General features: G+C 38.6%; 2 non-coding genes across 2 annotated transcripts; one reads left to right on the top strand and one right to left on the bottom strand.

The window, feature by feature from the left end:
- Positions 1–506: 506 nt before the first annotated feature.
- trnay-gua (transfer RNA tyrosine (anticodon GUA)) lies at positions 507–594 on the bottom strand. Its single transcript is given in 2 exon segments — positions 507–542; positions 558–594. It is a non-coding gene; the product is annotated as a tRNA-Tyr (tRNA).
- A 5800-nt stretch (positions 595–6394) lies between these two features.
- trnar-ucu (transfer RNA arginine (anticodon UCU)) lies at positions 6395–6487 on the top strand. Its single transcript has 2 exons — positions 6395–6431; positions 6452–6487. It is a non-coding gene; the product is annotated as a tRNA-Arg (tRNA).
- Positions 6488–15816: the final 9329 nt, after the last annotated feature.

A 15816-nucleotide genomic window follows, 5' to 3' on the forward strand; every position in this document is an offset into this window, starting at 1 on the left:
GTCAGTATGTTTTGATGTAGCCAAATATCCTACTGAAGTGTCCTTGACAGCAAACATTTTGCTGCTTAGTCAGACTTTTTAGTCTGTTTTTAGTCAGACCAAAACAAAACACATACAGCACATACAAAACTTAAATAAGAGCCGTAACTATAATGCCAACAACTATAACACATTTTATGATAGGTTGTCTTCAAGAGATCTGATTAGATTAGATTAGATAAAACTTTATTAATCCCTCGGGTGGGTTCCTCTGGGAAATTCAGTAATGAGAGTTTAATAGTTCAATAAGAGTAAATAGTATACATTATACAGAAATAAATTAACTCTTGCTTAGTTTATTACTATGAGACGTTCTACCACATTGATTTGATTCAGGAGTTTGTAGTGGTTGAGAAGTTGGCACACTTATCAGGGAGTTTACAGTTTACAAGTAACATATGTGACATTCCCAACTGCCAACACTGACGATGTCTGTTCGCCACTCTTACCAAAACACAAAAGTCTGCTCCTTCGAGCCGGAATCGAACCAGCGACCTAAGGATTTCAGCACAACTCTCCTACAGTGCTCCGCTCTACCAGCTGAGCTATCGAAGGGGTGAACTCTGTGTTTGTTAGGTTGTATATTCTACACACAGCTGTGTTGTGTATATATGCACAGTACTGTAGGTGTACTGATTACTGCTGTTTACTGCTGTAGACTTTTATCAGTTGCAGGTTGCTGGAAGCACTTGACTGCTTACAAAAACAAAGTTGGTAAACCAAAAGAGTAAGACTGTTGGTCAAAACATCAAATAAAAGATAAAAGAGCTGAAACCAAACACGGGTCTCATATTAGCTGGTGTGTTCAGTGTCATGGATTAAAATTCTTGTTGAGGAGAATTTTTGTTAATTGACCAAAATTGACTTTTTTTTTGTTTGTTTGTGAACTCACTGTAAAAATCATACATTTCTGTAGTAGAGAGTTAAAAAAAAAAAAAAAACAGGAACATACTGTGATTTAATTATTTATCTACTACTTATTTACATTAGTGTTGTATGATTGCGAATGGAAGACGTCTTTTTCAATAGAAAGTCTGTAAAATGTATGAAAATACAGATAAAAGTCTAAAATTTATGTCCTCCTTCACATTTTCCAAGTGGGCTGATTCTAGCCCCTGGGCCTCATGTTTGACATTATTACCTTTTCTTACAAACATAGCAGCTTTTGGCTCAAAAATGGACGGTGTCAGTAACACTAAAAGGGATGTTTCCAAAGGCAGTTCACATGCCATTGGTTCTTGATAGTCCATCTTTTATATGCATTCATAATATAAAAACAATATAACAGCATTTTATATACAGTATGGCTGAAACTACACAGAGACAGGAGAAACTCCAGATTCTTTCTCTCATTATAGCAACAGAGTAACACTAAATATCCATACTGTCATTTGATCTATTTTTAAAACAGGAATATCGTTTCAATATCTTTAAAATTGCTTCCTGCTTCTATGCAAAGTTAGTCAGCTTCAGCGTTTTGCTTGGTTCACAACCGAACGGCTCAGCGAAGGTCATTGTAGCACGTGAAGGCTGAATGTTTCCTGCTGACTTTCCGCACCCAGATGTTCCCATCCCGTGAGCAGGTTTGAACTTGTGCCTTTATCCAGTCACATTTATCTCCAGGGATGTCAGATCTGTTATGAACTGATTTGCTACCCAAACATAGATAACCTAATGTGAAATGTAACTACTGAGTATCCTGTAAAGTCTACAGAGGTATACTGAAACTGTTTTACCTCTGCCCCTTAGATCCAGAAACATTTTTCTTAAACTTCACCTATTGGTGACTTTAAGGACACGACCAGATGAATCATAAATTCAACAACTGCTCATGAATCTGTTATTGCATCATTTCAGATGAGTCAGTTGGCTAAGCAGGATGTTAATATTTCCCAGTCGTCCATAAGCGTTGTATTTCCTTCTCAATAGAAAACAGAATGCTTCCTTTATGACCTTGACTTTTTTTAAGCTGACAAGGAGCTTCCTCCACTGCTTATTAGTCTTCAGACCGTCCATGTTTTGCATTTAGAACAAACAAAACACCAATGAAAACTCTTCAAAACCAAGAGAGTCATCCATTTGTAACATGATCCCAGCAGTTTTTGTGACTCCAGAAAAAATAAACTGCAAATTACTCAACATTTGGATCAAAGTCCAACAATGACCGTCTATTCTACAGAGGATCAATAGAGCTGATAATTGCAACAATGGGCTAAATTGAATTGAATATTGCTTTATTTTAAAGTTGCTACTAATTCCACAAATTGAAAACGAGGCAAAGCACATTACAATAATTATAACAGTCATTTGAGTTCATTTCCATTAAATTATAGCACATTCCAGCCATTTTTAAAATATGTGCGTATTCATAAATTCCGGGCACAGGCACATGAACCTCAACCTTTGTTAATATGAATATATTGTGAGACATTTGCATAATCCACTTCATAATCCACTGCAGCACTCGGCAGTAACAAAGATAAGGAGGGGTAGCCACTGTTTCTCCTGGGAACGCTACACAGATAAACGGAGGAAAAGAGACCCACTTTCTGCTCCTATTAAGAGATAAAAACAAGGGAAGGCTTTGCAAAGTTTTCACTTTCCAATGCATTTCCCTTTTAGAGACAGATGGTGGTGGAATATCATTATTTGTATGTTTTTTTTTCTTTTTTTATTTCACAGACACTGAAATTTACTGAATTTCCACAGAGATGAGGTGCATGGGTTATTTATGTATCCACCGCAGACGCAGCATGCTGATTGTATTACCCCGCTTCTGCTTCACGGAGACACTAAAATATGTTTCTTGCAGGAAGTGTTTTTCACACAAAAATTGAAAAACCTCCTGTGTGCAGTGAGAGGAATCACAGGGTGACAAATGAGCAAACAGAAAGCAAACTCCCAGCTCGTCCTCAACATCACTAATGAGACCCGTTTTTAGCTTCAGTATGGATGGAAAAGTGTATGTGTGCCTGCACCTGTGTGTGTGTGTGTGTGTGTGTGTGTGTGTGTACTCGACTTTCTGAGTGCATGAATGTGTATTTCGTGACTGAGGCAGTGAAAAGCTCTCTTAAGTCTCCCAATCGTTCCAAATTGGCCTGTGGGACGATGCCACCACACAACTACATCCATCCCCACTGTTCTGCATGCATTCCTGGTGTGTGTGTGTGCGTCTGCATGTGTGTGTGTTTGGACAATGGCAACACTTCCTTTTTGCCCTAATAGGCAGGGAGCCTCGGCCATTGTGGTCTGATTAGGGTTCCCATTCAAGCTCTCTGGGATTTCTAATTGCGAGGCCTTGTGCAGCAAACTCCCCCTCACTTCCCACCCCACTACACTCCCCTCACGACTACTGTAAGACTTAATGAGACACAATTACTGCCCCCTAGGAGTCCTAGAGCAAGCCAATCACAAAGAGACATAGACCCCCAGTGAATGGCCACTCAGCAGAGAAAGAGACAGAAAGAGGGAGCAGGAGGGAAGGGAGAATCATAAGCCCTCATTGTCCAGAGAAAGCACAGAGAGAAGCCTTTTTTTGGAGAAATATAAATGTTTTTATTTAATGCCGGCTCATAATTAGGCCCCTGAGAGGAAAAAGGAGAGCCAGAGGAGTGGAGAGGGCGGGGAGTTCAATAGGAAAAAAGGCCTGTAGGTACAAAAGAAGGAGAATGACATGTTAGACTTGCAGAGGAGGGTGGGGGGAGGAGGTGGAGGGGGGAGGGAAAAGGAGAAAAGAAAAGGGGACAAATAGATACTGAGGTGAAAAAACACAGAGGCAGAAAAAGAGAACAAAACCAAGTGGAAAAACTTGACAGGACTTTCTTCTTTTCTTCTCGTCTTTTTAGCATTTTAAGCCTATTTGGCGTGGGAAATGGCCTGACACTGAATGATTTGTGCCAGGCAAAGTGAAAAGCCGAGGCAGTCGCTATGTTTTGCAGGTTTGGCACTTCACGTTTGGCTTAAGAGGTGAAATATTCCCTGTTTTGAGGAGCCTTTCTGCCAAAACTGTGGGAAGCAATATAACGGGGACTTACACAAGTTTGGATTTTGAAAGAGCTGCAATAAAAGACACAATTTGCAGACACCTCTTGATTGTATGGGAACATTTACTGTATTATTCTTCCAGATTAGTACAGATATTGTTTCAGGATGTCACGTCTGGGAATTTTGAAGTGTTTTTTCTTGGAAAGGAGAGTGTAGTGCAAAAGCTGAGCCCTTTTATGATGGTAACACACAGGAATCAGACACAACGGATATCACTGACCAAATAAAAGACTTGTTCTCTTGTGAAATGCTGCATTCTTGGTTTAATTCACAGTGCAGTATAATACCCAGCCACCTGGAGGAATGGCAGGTGTGACCTTCCACAAAAAATATGAACAAACAGTACAAATAAAAAGCTTTTAAAGATGTCTGAGTTGGGTTTTTTCCCTTCAAGATACACTTGTACCCAGAACGCACTGTTGAACATTCTCAGAGTGCTTAGAAAACCTCACGGGGCAGTCATAGTCTTTTGGCAAGAACCTAATCTGAAAATCTCACTCACTTTTCTTGCTCTTGACTAAACAAGCAGACGTCGTTAGTGCATCTTTGCCCTGTAAACCCATACACACACACAAGGGACATAAACAGCAACACATATAAACACATACACACTGGTTTTCAGTGTTGTAACAGTTTAGAGGTTTCCTGCAAGGTTTCTGAGCTCACATAGCTCCATGTAACTGTATTTTTTTTAAGTCACATCCTGTTTTGTTTGTCACTTGCAGACTTTGTTCACTGATTCACAGATACCCCAAAGCCAGGGCAATGTAACAGTAAAACACTGATGAAGCAAGAAAGTATGCAGAGTTGTAAAAGGTTATTGTAAAATTTTTACAAACAATTTATGAGGATCAAAGAGTTTAACAGGTTTGTTCACCCGTAAAGACAAGAAAACTACACAGGACACCTTCACACTGCTGGCATATATGAGCTTAAAAATGCCTTCAAATATTTAGTAAGTGGTGATCTGGCTGCAATGCAGATGCATCACCATAACACTTTTGTCAACTTCTAGTGTGTATTAAGAAAGAGAAACAATTCTCAGGGTCCTGTTTGAGGATATGAAAGCAGTAAGCCTACAACAAACTGCTCACTTTGTCATTATTTTGGGAGTATTTAATTAATCATCCGTGCCGTGCAGCCAGCAAAAGACAGAGCAGCTAAACTGATCCAGCGGCGCAGCCATTATTAACTCATGTCGCCTCTGATGCCACTCTAGAGGCAAAGACGGCTCATTTCACTAAGTGCGTATTTCCTGGATTCCTCTGTTCTCACTTCTCCTCTTAATTTCTTCAGATGAGACATGTAAGATGTGAGGGAAAGATTTAAATGAAGAAAGCAAGGCGTCTGAGATAAGATACACTAATTTCTCTCTTTAAAATTATTTTAAGCTCAAACGTGCTCACGCTCGCTTTCCCTCTGTGTCACACACACACAAACGGGCACACGCACACACCGCCTTGGCCCCATGTTCCTTTCAGTGTGTGCAGCCTCTCAGCAAGTGACTGAACCCCCTTTGTTCAGCAGTGACCCTCTTAAGCGCAGGTTGAAGCCTGCAGCCATTCCACTTTGGATTTGGACCCTATCGCGTGTCACACAGCTAAGTCGACCAGGACCGGGCCTCTTCACTCAGACACATGGCAACAAGTACCCATTCACATCAGCAGGGTTTAAGCTAAAATAACACATTTATGAGCAACTGTAGAGCCCTTAGTCTGTTTGCTTCCTTTGAATACAACAAAGGAAAAACATCTATTGTTCTCTATTATGCCAAAATACTTTATTCTTAATTATATTAGTCTGGCTTTTCAATAAGCTGTTTAAAACAAATGGGTTTAAGTGAACAAATCTAAGTTGCTAATTACTTATTTATCTTTATAGTGACCATGCCCCTTTTGCATGTAACCCCAAGCTGAAAACTCGGTCTGTATTCAAACATTCAAGTCAAGTTTCATCGAGGTCAGCTATCTTTAGATTTCATAATCTACATGTGTTTCAAACAAAAAAGAAAAATAGATTCAGATGGATTCAATATTCAAGCATCAAAAACTCCACAAATGCACTAATTTTTATTTATATTTTCCCTTATTACTGACATTGTAGAGAGGACATTACAGTGTATGCTGTTCTCTTTTGCTATTGGTCTTGAGTAAAATCACTAAAAGCAAAAGAGACACTCAATTTTATCTGTTACCTGTCCCAATGCAAATCCAGAGGAATTAATGCACAGTATGAATTAGTGGTAATTCCCAAGAAGATTCAGTCATATTTTCAGACGAAACGAGAAAGGGACAGCAGGATGCATGCATGTGGCCCTGTGGCGCAATGGATAGCGCATTGGACTTCTAGTTAAAGACATTGAGATGCAATTCAAAGGTTGTGGGTTCGAGTCCCACCAGGGTCGCTGTTTTCTATCTGAACAAAAGATTATGGGCTGTTTCACTTAGATGATAAAACACAAAGAAGGTTTTAGATGGGGGTGTAAATTGTCGATGAAAATATTTAAATTAATTAATTTAAATGAATTATATTCATATCATGCATTAGAAAGAATAAAATAAAATGTTAGAAAAAAGTAGTTTTCCCAACTGTATCCATTGCCATAAATGTGCAGATTGTGCGCAGGTATCAAGATGACGCCACATGATGCAACTGATTAAAGCTCATTTGCACTGAAAACAAGCGAGCTTAACTCACCTATTTGGCAGATTTTATAAAGCCTTAGTATCAAAGAAGTGTTACGATGGTTTATTTTTGGAGCTGCTTTTAACATTTTTTCATATAAGTCTGTTGCTCCTGGAACAACAGCATCTTATGCATACAAAGTGGAATGTGTCTTTGTCAGTTTCTCTCTGTTGGTTTCATCAGCTTAATCAGGTCCAACTGTGACTTAGATTGACAGGTCATATGTCAAAAGTGGATGATTCACAAAGCTCTGCATAATTCGAAGAGCTGCTTTTCAACCCTTTTGTATTTATCCAGGAAAAGTTAGCAAATCCCCAAAGCTTTTTTCATTGCTCTGATTTCAATTATTCAGCACCAGACCTTTAGATCTGGTAGCAGCTCAGTGTCAAATACAAATCTGAAACTAAAAAACTGTATTAACATACATTATAACAAGGGAATTATTTTACCTTGAGTTAACCTTAGAACTGAACTTTGCATCTATACATGCACCGTGGCCTTCTGCATAGACGTTGCTTAATCTATAAACTGTGTTATTTAAGAATTTGTTGTCCTAAAGTCTTCATCAGGTGCTTTTTCAGCAAATGTAAGTTCCCAAGGCCTAGCATGTACAAACCTCACATGGATAAAAGTTAAACCAGAGCATTTTCAACATCTCCGTTGGTCAAATTAATGAATAAACAAAGCCCAAATAAAATCTGCAGGTCAGCAGCATCATTGTCAGTACTCAAGACAATCCGCCTTTATTTTTAGATGGAATTTTTATGATTGTGGTTGTACCTTTGCCACTCTTCACTATCTGATATGCAATTCTGAGTTATTTTCTCCTGTTTTCATGCAGTACATGCTGTTAAATTGCTCACATTAACCTTGAGCACCTTAGAATAAAAACAAAAGTTAAAAAGACAGATATAGAGCACTTCTTTTGACCCCCTTTTTACCTTCATGTCCTGTATCTGCAAGGCCCCATTACTGAAAAAGCTTGCTCTAACTGGTCGTGTGAACCAGCAGCCCTGTGAGCGAGGCACATCTACGTAAGAACTATCTGCTAAAACCTGCAGCTGTAGATGTTTGAAGATACACAGTGCACAATACTTTGGTGCCATGCTCTTTTTACCATTTGCAAAGTGTGAAGTGAAACCTAAGCAGAGCCAAAGCTGCGCTCAAGCTTTTGCACTTATTAGCCAAGCTGTTAGCTATCCAACATGCTAACACTAAGAATTTCTGGCAGAGCATTGCTACAATCAGTACAATGAGGACTGCTCACTTTTTGAAATTTTGGGTTTCATGCAGGTTTAATGCAGAGTTCTCCCAGAGTGCAGGGTGTTGGATTGATCCAGCAGGAGTTGTACATTTTGAGTTGTCTTAGGAAGGGTATCAGTTATAAAACTCTGCCAGATCAAAGTATTTACCGTGTTTACAAGGAGAAGCCTTAACACCTGTTTTCCGAGGGCATTCTCTCACAGGGAACATTTCTATACTTTAAATTGTGTCATTCAACTTTCTGAACTTCACATGGCTGTAGATGCAACTCAACATAATAGAAAGATGCCACCAACAGGTCACCTGTGTAATCCAATCATCATTTTATAAAGCAGAATGATGCCTTTTAAAAGTAAGACGAGCAAACAAGGAAAAAAACTGGCAACTTCTCGCTCTTAGGTTGAGGGTGTGTCAAACCAGCTGTTTGTGGGACTTTATTTGGTTGGTTGGTTGTTGCTCCAACCCTGAAAACCATATATGGATCACTGTTTTTCAGTCAAGTGTCAAAGGAAGTGATGCATCTGAACGATTGTACGCTTATCTGTGCTCACACACCTGAATGTCTGAAAATCCTCTCTTCAGACAAAACATTCGCTTTTGTTGTATGTTACTTTCTCAGGTGATTAAATAAAAGTTAAACAAAAAGTACTTCAAGAATGTCAGACGATCACGATCATTGCTTTCTTTGTTTAATACTGGCAGAACAATGAAAAATGCTCTCCCGTTTTTATTGTTGCCATGTTACTACAGCGACTACTGTGTTAACAAAACATTAACCGTCTGCACAGTAAACAGGTCGGTAATTATTGTCCAGAAGAACACTACTGTTGAGTAAATTCATTTGGCAGGAAGGATATCAAGTCATGTGTTACAGGTTATTGAATGAATCACATGGCATGTTTAATTTCAAATTGTTATATTGTTAAATTGTTAAGTATTTTTATGTGTCTACTTACTTGACTGGTGTTGTTCAGATAAACCATAAACCCCATGCAGTCTCTGTGATATGTATATAGAAAGAAGACTGTCAATTTGAAAATAAAAACTTTCATGAGATCTCCTTTTTCAGCATCAAGGAGACTTAAAGGTTTTGATGTGACAGAAGCAAGAAAGGTCTGAAGTCAGTCTGAGGATCAATCTTTCCTTTCACATGAGAGTGACGTCCTTTGACTTCAAAACAGATGCAGTAGGCCTGCACATGACAAAATGTTACAGTCACATGTCACTCTCAGTGACTTTGGCTTTAAAAGTGGGGCTGATGCCTTCTCTTAGACAGAAAATTCAAAGGAAAATAAATACTTTAAATGTAATAGTGCATTTTATACACAAGTTGTAATACCTCATATTAGATTATGTTAATGTTGGAAATCTTTAAGGCTCAAAAAGCTTCTTGAAGTGCTAATTTAAAGCAACAGTCATGTTATTGCTTGAAGTCATTCAGGGCACATTACTCTTTGTTTTATTATTGCACAACTTTTTAAATCTCTGGATTCCAGGCTGCAGGCCAGCTGTGGGCTTCACTGAGAGTGCTGCCTATATAAAACATGTAAAACATTTACTAGTCTAACTAGTGTTTTCTGCAATCCCAACAGTGCTTCCAATTTATCACTTTATGTTGTCACTTTTGTCCTCTTGCAGCTCAGTCAGAGAGATAAGAAGGATAACTTTTAGAGCTTGTGGAATTTTTATTAGGCTGTTTTCCCAGTCCTTTTGATGAGGTGCTATTTTATTGACTTTATAATGAGACTTTTTAAGAATTGAGCTCATATAAGAAAATTATGTTATCAATTTTGCATAAATGTCTTGAAATGTCTAATTTTTAAAAGGAAAAGTGGGAACATTTTCTTAACTATAGCAATGTTGATTGTAATATATTTGAAATGTCACATTTTCTGTTTCTGTTGCTTAATTTAAAAAACAAAAACAAACATAGGCTCATAAATGTGGTTTTGTTGTAGTTTTCACCCTGCAGGTTTACTTTGACATGTCAGTGTGATTCAAACATGTAAACAGTTAGTGCGTGTTAACATTTAGCATTTTCAAACCTATATATTTTGTTAAAATTACAAACCTAGTTCCTCATTCAACTTGATTCTCCAACTGATTTCTAAACTGTTTTTACTGTTTTGATTCAAACTGTACTTTCAGTCAAGTGGTTCAATGATTAAATCTTATCATGCAAAGGTCATAAAAATGCTTTACTAGTCTTGCTCTAGTCCCTGATTCAAAGGTCCTCTCATTACTCTCTTTGCTACGCTGCTTTGATGATACAGTGAAAACTGCACCATATACTACTGTGCGATGCAGTGAAGATGTTGTTGTGTAATGGCAACGCAGAGGAAGAGTGTGGATCTAAAAGTTGACCATTTAATTTTGGTAACATTTGATATAATTGAGGCCTTTATCTAGATTACTAAATCGATTTCTGCTGCAAAACATATTGAAACCATATTCAGGTTTCTCTTCCTCGGTGCTCAATTTGTGCACAAATGAAAGTATTTCTGATCATTTATGTGTCCCTAAAGAACTTTCATCTTGTCATTTCAGTTCTGTAACTTAAAAAACCTTGTATTAAATTTAAAAATGTATGTGTCCTGTATTGAGGTTGTTTGGGCCTCTGCTTAGGATGCTTCTGGGTACTTCAAGTTTGGAGGTGTTCTGGGTTTGCCCAACTAGAAAGAGACCCTGGGGTAAACCCAGAACCCACTGGAGAGATTATATTTCTCGTATGATCTCAGGAGACCCAGGAGGAAATGGAAAGTGTGGGGGTAAGGATCCTGGATAAAAGGATCCAGCTTATAGCCTACTGCCACCAGAACTGAACTTCAGATAAGTGGGAGATGATGGATGGATGGATGGATGGATGGATGGATGGATGGATGGATGCGTGGATGGATGGATGGATGGATGGATGGATGGATGTGTCCTGTCTGTAAATTATATATCGTCACTTTTCTGATGCGGTGAATTCTACTCCACTCGTGGCCCCCTCTGGTTAACATAGAATATGTTCAGAAGCAAAGTGAGCCTGGTCTGATGCTTGCACCCCCACAGTGGAATACAGGATGAGTGACATGCAGGCTTTATACACAGTTGGAGACACAGAAGAAGGTACCACAAGATTTTCATGTGAATATAAAATGTGCATAAAACTAATGTGTAAAGAAAAGTACCTACACTCCCATTTCTGCAGTCTCTCTTTCTTGTTCCCCATCTACCCTTCATAATGTATTTCCTCATTGCCTTTTACTTCATTTTCCTTTGTTCTACAGGACATTTTACTTCCCTTGTCTTCATCATTATCTGACCACCTCTTCATCCTCTCCCTTATGTCCTCAGCTGTCATTCCCCTTCCTTCTATCGCCCTCTTTTTTGACCCTCCTCTTCCTTACCACTTTCTCTCCCCCTTCTTCATTTGGCTGAAGCTAAATGTCTTGTGTGAGATAACATCACAGTAGGAAATTCCGCCTGTGTTGCCAGACTGCTCAGTTTTCTCCCCAGGGCTGGCAACAATGTGCGCCCTTCATAAGTGCCTCTACAGCACTCAGGATCTCCACTCATCCTCTGTGAGTCCGGTCAAAAGACCCGCCGGCGAAACCCAACGCTTACAGCTCCACGCCAAAACCACAGCAGGTAGCTAGTAGGATTACTGCAAATACTCTAAAATGTCCCTGTACAATCTTACATTTACTTACATTTACTACATTTGTATAGAATCTCAGAAATGATAAACTGCATTTTCAATGCAGCGTATTAAAATGCTGAAAGAACTTATAACAATTGTAACAAAATCCAGAAAATGTTTTTGTCATTTTAGCGGTAAAAATGTCATCATATTTCTTCATATTATTTTATGTTTAATAAAAATGGATGACAGGGTTTCTTTTTGTCAGCTTAACCTCTCTGGTTCAGTTTAACAACTGTGTTTCCTCAAAAACTAGACGCTTAAAGTCATTCACTTAATCGTCATCACTGAGGGATCTTATCTTCTGGGGTGTCACTCATTCAGAAGACAAAGAAATAAAGAGTAAAAAGTAGAAAAATGTTTTTAAACGCTTCACTGAAGAAGTAAAATCCCTAGAGACAAATGTTTGTTTTGGAAGAAACTCCTGAGAATCGAGCACACAGCAGTTCTGGCAAATGCACAGAAGCTGCAGATATTCAACGATTTGGAAGAGCTAATTGTAAAACTTTAATATTGTTTTTAAAAGCAGAGGTTATAGATGCACAGTATGCACACTTAGTTAAATGTTGGACCAAAACAACATACATAGTAATGGCCTCCAAGGATTCTGTCATCAGTGAAGGGCCAACATAGCTCTGAGCCTGTATTATTTTAACAGGCCGTATCTCATAGTATTGATCTCGTTCTTGTACTGTAAATACTCATTTAAGTCAGTGACCCTTTATATAGCTCTTACTGCGAAGTACCACAACACAGCGTTACCACAGAAACTAAATAGTTAGCTTCAGCTTGCTGAGATTAGTAGGTTGTTGTCTGGACAGGTCGAGATGTTCGCGGGCCATGTGGTATAAAAGGTTGTATGTATTTAGGACTATGTCTCTAAGTTTGGAATGTCCATGCTATAAGCACTTGAGGTTCTTTGACAGAGAGGAAAGGAGTGTCTCACTCTGTCAACGTCTGTGACCTTTGGAGCTGAGTTCAGGGAGCCAAGTCTGGGGGAAACAAAACAACAAATTTCTTTAGTTTGACATGTGTAAAATACACCAAAACATTTTTATAAAATCTAATTTCTCCCCCGTCTGTATCATATAATCAAGTTAATCTCAGAATATCAAGTTGTGTTACTGAAAATGAGGACCAATTAAAAAGCTGTGGCATAAAACATGGCAGATTTGGGCTACTATCAGATGAAAATAATTTGCAAGCAAAATACCATTAGACCAGCGTACAGACTGGCGTTTTTATAGGCGTCTGAACAGTCAGAGCCATTTCTCCTTGAGTGGGTTACCCTTTGACTGCGCTATCTCACAAATGAAGGCTCATGCAGCTGCAATCCTTGACAACTGCAGCTCTGAATGCACCTGTTGTCAGACACGTTTGAGGTGAGATAAGCTTAATTACACTCTGGTGCATGCTTTATCATTGCTGAGTGACACTGCTAGAGTTTGTACTGGGTCTGCACTTCCAAGGCTTTAGGAATGCCATTCAGTAGATGTAGTATTTTGTGAATGATAAATGAATTGCAAGAAAAATACTTCATAATCACCTGCAAGGATAATAAAGTCGACCCATGGCTTGCTTCCTTAACTTATACAATGCATGATTAAAAACAGCTCATTCGTTATATACTGAGAATCCATATAAAAATACTATCGCTGGAAATCACAGCTACCTGTCACTCGTTTCACCTCTCTGTACTATTTTGTCCTCACGGCTCTATTTTCCTCCCTCCTCATTCCCACAGTGGCCCCCATTTACTTCAGTACCTCATTCCTGCCTGTTTTGTGGTGGAGGGGGGAGGGGAACCATTGCTTCACAGCAAGAAGATCATTGGTTCTTGCTGTGTCTATGTAGGTTTTCTCCAGAATAAAGACATGGGGTTAATTGGTAGTCCTCAGATGACCACAAGTGTTAAATGTTGGTCTCTATGGAGTCACTTTCTGGGTTATCAAAGTGGTAAGACTTGTGACCCATGGCAAGGCATTTGTTGTTTTTCCATTAGTTATCCAATTTTATTTATATCACACAGGTTCACAACAACAGTCATCTCGAGGTTTGTTTTAACGTAAAAACCCTTCAAAGTATTCACCAATGGCAAAGGGTGAATAATATGCTAAATAATTTTCTACAAATCATAAAAATGTGCATCTAGATTGGATTAATAAATGCCAGTAGAAACTGTGATATGACTTAGACACATTGCATAGAGCTTTCTTGCGTTTATGTCACTCAGCAAAGAGAAATAACATCAGTTTATATTTTCAGTAATCCTAAAAACAAACTAAATAAACCCAGAAAAGATGGAGACACATATTGTTTTCGGTTATTTTGACAATAGCAAGAAGGGAGGCCAAACTGCATCACATGACGGTTGTTAAGATGAGCCCAAATAAAATTTAAATACAATTACTTTCAGTTTAAAAGCATATAATGGGTATTAATACAATTAATTATGAAATGTGTTTCTGTTTATCACTGTGAAGCAGCTCTGTGAAAGGTTCCCCTCAAGGCACCTGTTCCCAAAATGTTTGAGAACCCCTGACATTAGTTATTAAATGTGTAGCCAGGTTAGGGTAACATTAGGTTTAGTTAGGCAAGTTTGGGATTTATCTTTAATGATCACTGTGTGTCTGGACTGAACAATCTGAACATTGTCATGGGTGGGTTGGTCAAGTCATGCATGGCGGTTTCTGCCAAGTTTCATCTGGGACAAAGTTGACTCATCACCTTCCTGCGGAATGTGTTGCTCCTCCTGATACAAATAAATGTATGTGCACTGTCTTCAGAGAGCGGCCAACACCCTGTGTTTTATCTAGATTTTAAAGCTGGGTGAATAGGAGACATTTCTGAAATTCATATTTCCTGCACTGTTGCAGACACTTCAAGTAATTTAATCAACATCCTAAATGGAAATGAGGTAAGTTATCATACATTTGGATATGCAATCTGAACACACGCTTGTTGAAGGGTATGAGCTCTTAGTCCTCAGTTTAGATGATTACATACTGCTTCGATAACATTAAGATTCAGGATCTATGGAGTCCAATCCATAACTGACTGCATTGGCAGTGTTTTTGGATTGTCATACTGAGAAATGGAGCTGTTGACAATCACGCACTTTCTAGCTGGTGGATCAACATTTGATCTTTGCCCAACACCACTGGCTGAAATACAAATCCCCAAACAAGGCAGAGCCTCCAAAGTGTTTTATAAATGGCTGTAGACACTCACTGTTGTACTTCACATCTGACCTCCTCCATTCATACTGTTGATGACTTGAGTCATCATTTTCCAAATTTGGGTTCATCACTCCATAAAATCTGTTGCCACTGATTGTCAGTCCAGTTCTTGGGTAATTTGGCATTCCTCAGTCTTTCTCCCTGTTCCCCTCATTAAGAATGGCTTCATGACAAGCATCCTTTTCAATGAGAACATTTCTGATGAGGCTTCAGTGAGCAGTAGATGGATAAACTGAAGGTCAAAATGCATCTCTCAGGTGATATGTCAGTTCTGGATTTTTCCCTTTTTCTTGAGGACATGACTTTCAGATAATATTCAACTGGTCTAGATTCTTTTCTTTCTTTCTTTTTTGTCCATCGGTTGTCCAGTTTCCTCAAATTCCTCAAATTGTAACACCATGCCAATATATATCAAGTTTTTTGGCGAATAGCTCTTTGGGAATAAGCTTGTTGGTGAAAAAAACACAATTTTTACCCCTGTCAAACTGTGTTATTGTTTTTTATAGGTTCAGCTAAAGAAATCTGTAGCAAATGATGTGTTTTTGTAACAGGCTGTGTAATAATAACAAGTGTAATAATAAAGTTTCTATAAATACAATTTAAAATTGGTTAATTACTAAACTGTCTGTTATCTGTAGATGGAACATTGGTTCATCCTTTGAGTTACGTGCCTTTTTTAGTCCCTGAATTAGTCGCAGGTCAGTGTTAAGTGGCTTAACAAACAAGAAAAAGCATTCCTGTGAAATGGGCCGGACTGAAAAAGAGTGAAAAAGAAAAACTTTGAAAGACCTTCAGAAAGTCTGGAAGCAAAATATAAAGAAATGAGGCGTGGCTCAAGACTTTTGCACAGCTGTTACAGCA

Source organism: Diplotaxodon limnothrissa, linkage group LG18, assembly GCF_057381915.1.
Source record: "Diplotaxodon limnothrissa isolate DT_005_m linkage group LG18, D_limnothrissa_male_GT1.1, whole genome shotgun sequence".
Taxonomy (NCBI): domain Eukaryota; kingdom Metazoa; phylum Chordata; class Actinopteri; order Cichliformes; family Cichlidae; genus Diplotaxodon; species Diplotaxodon limnothrissa.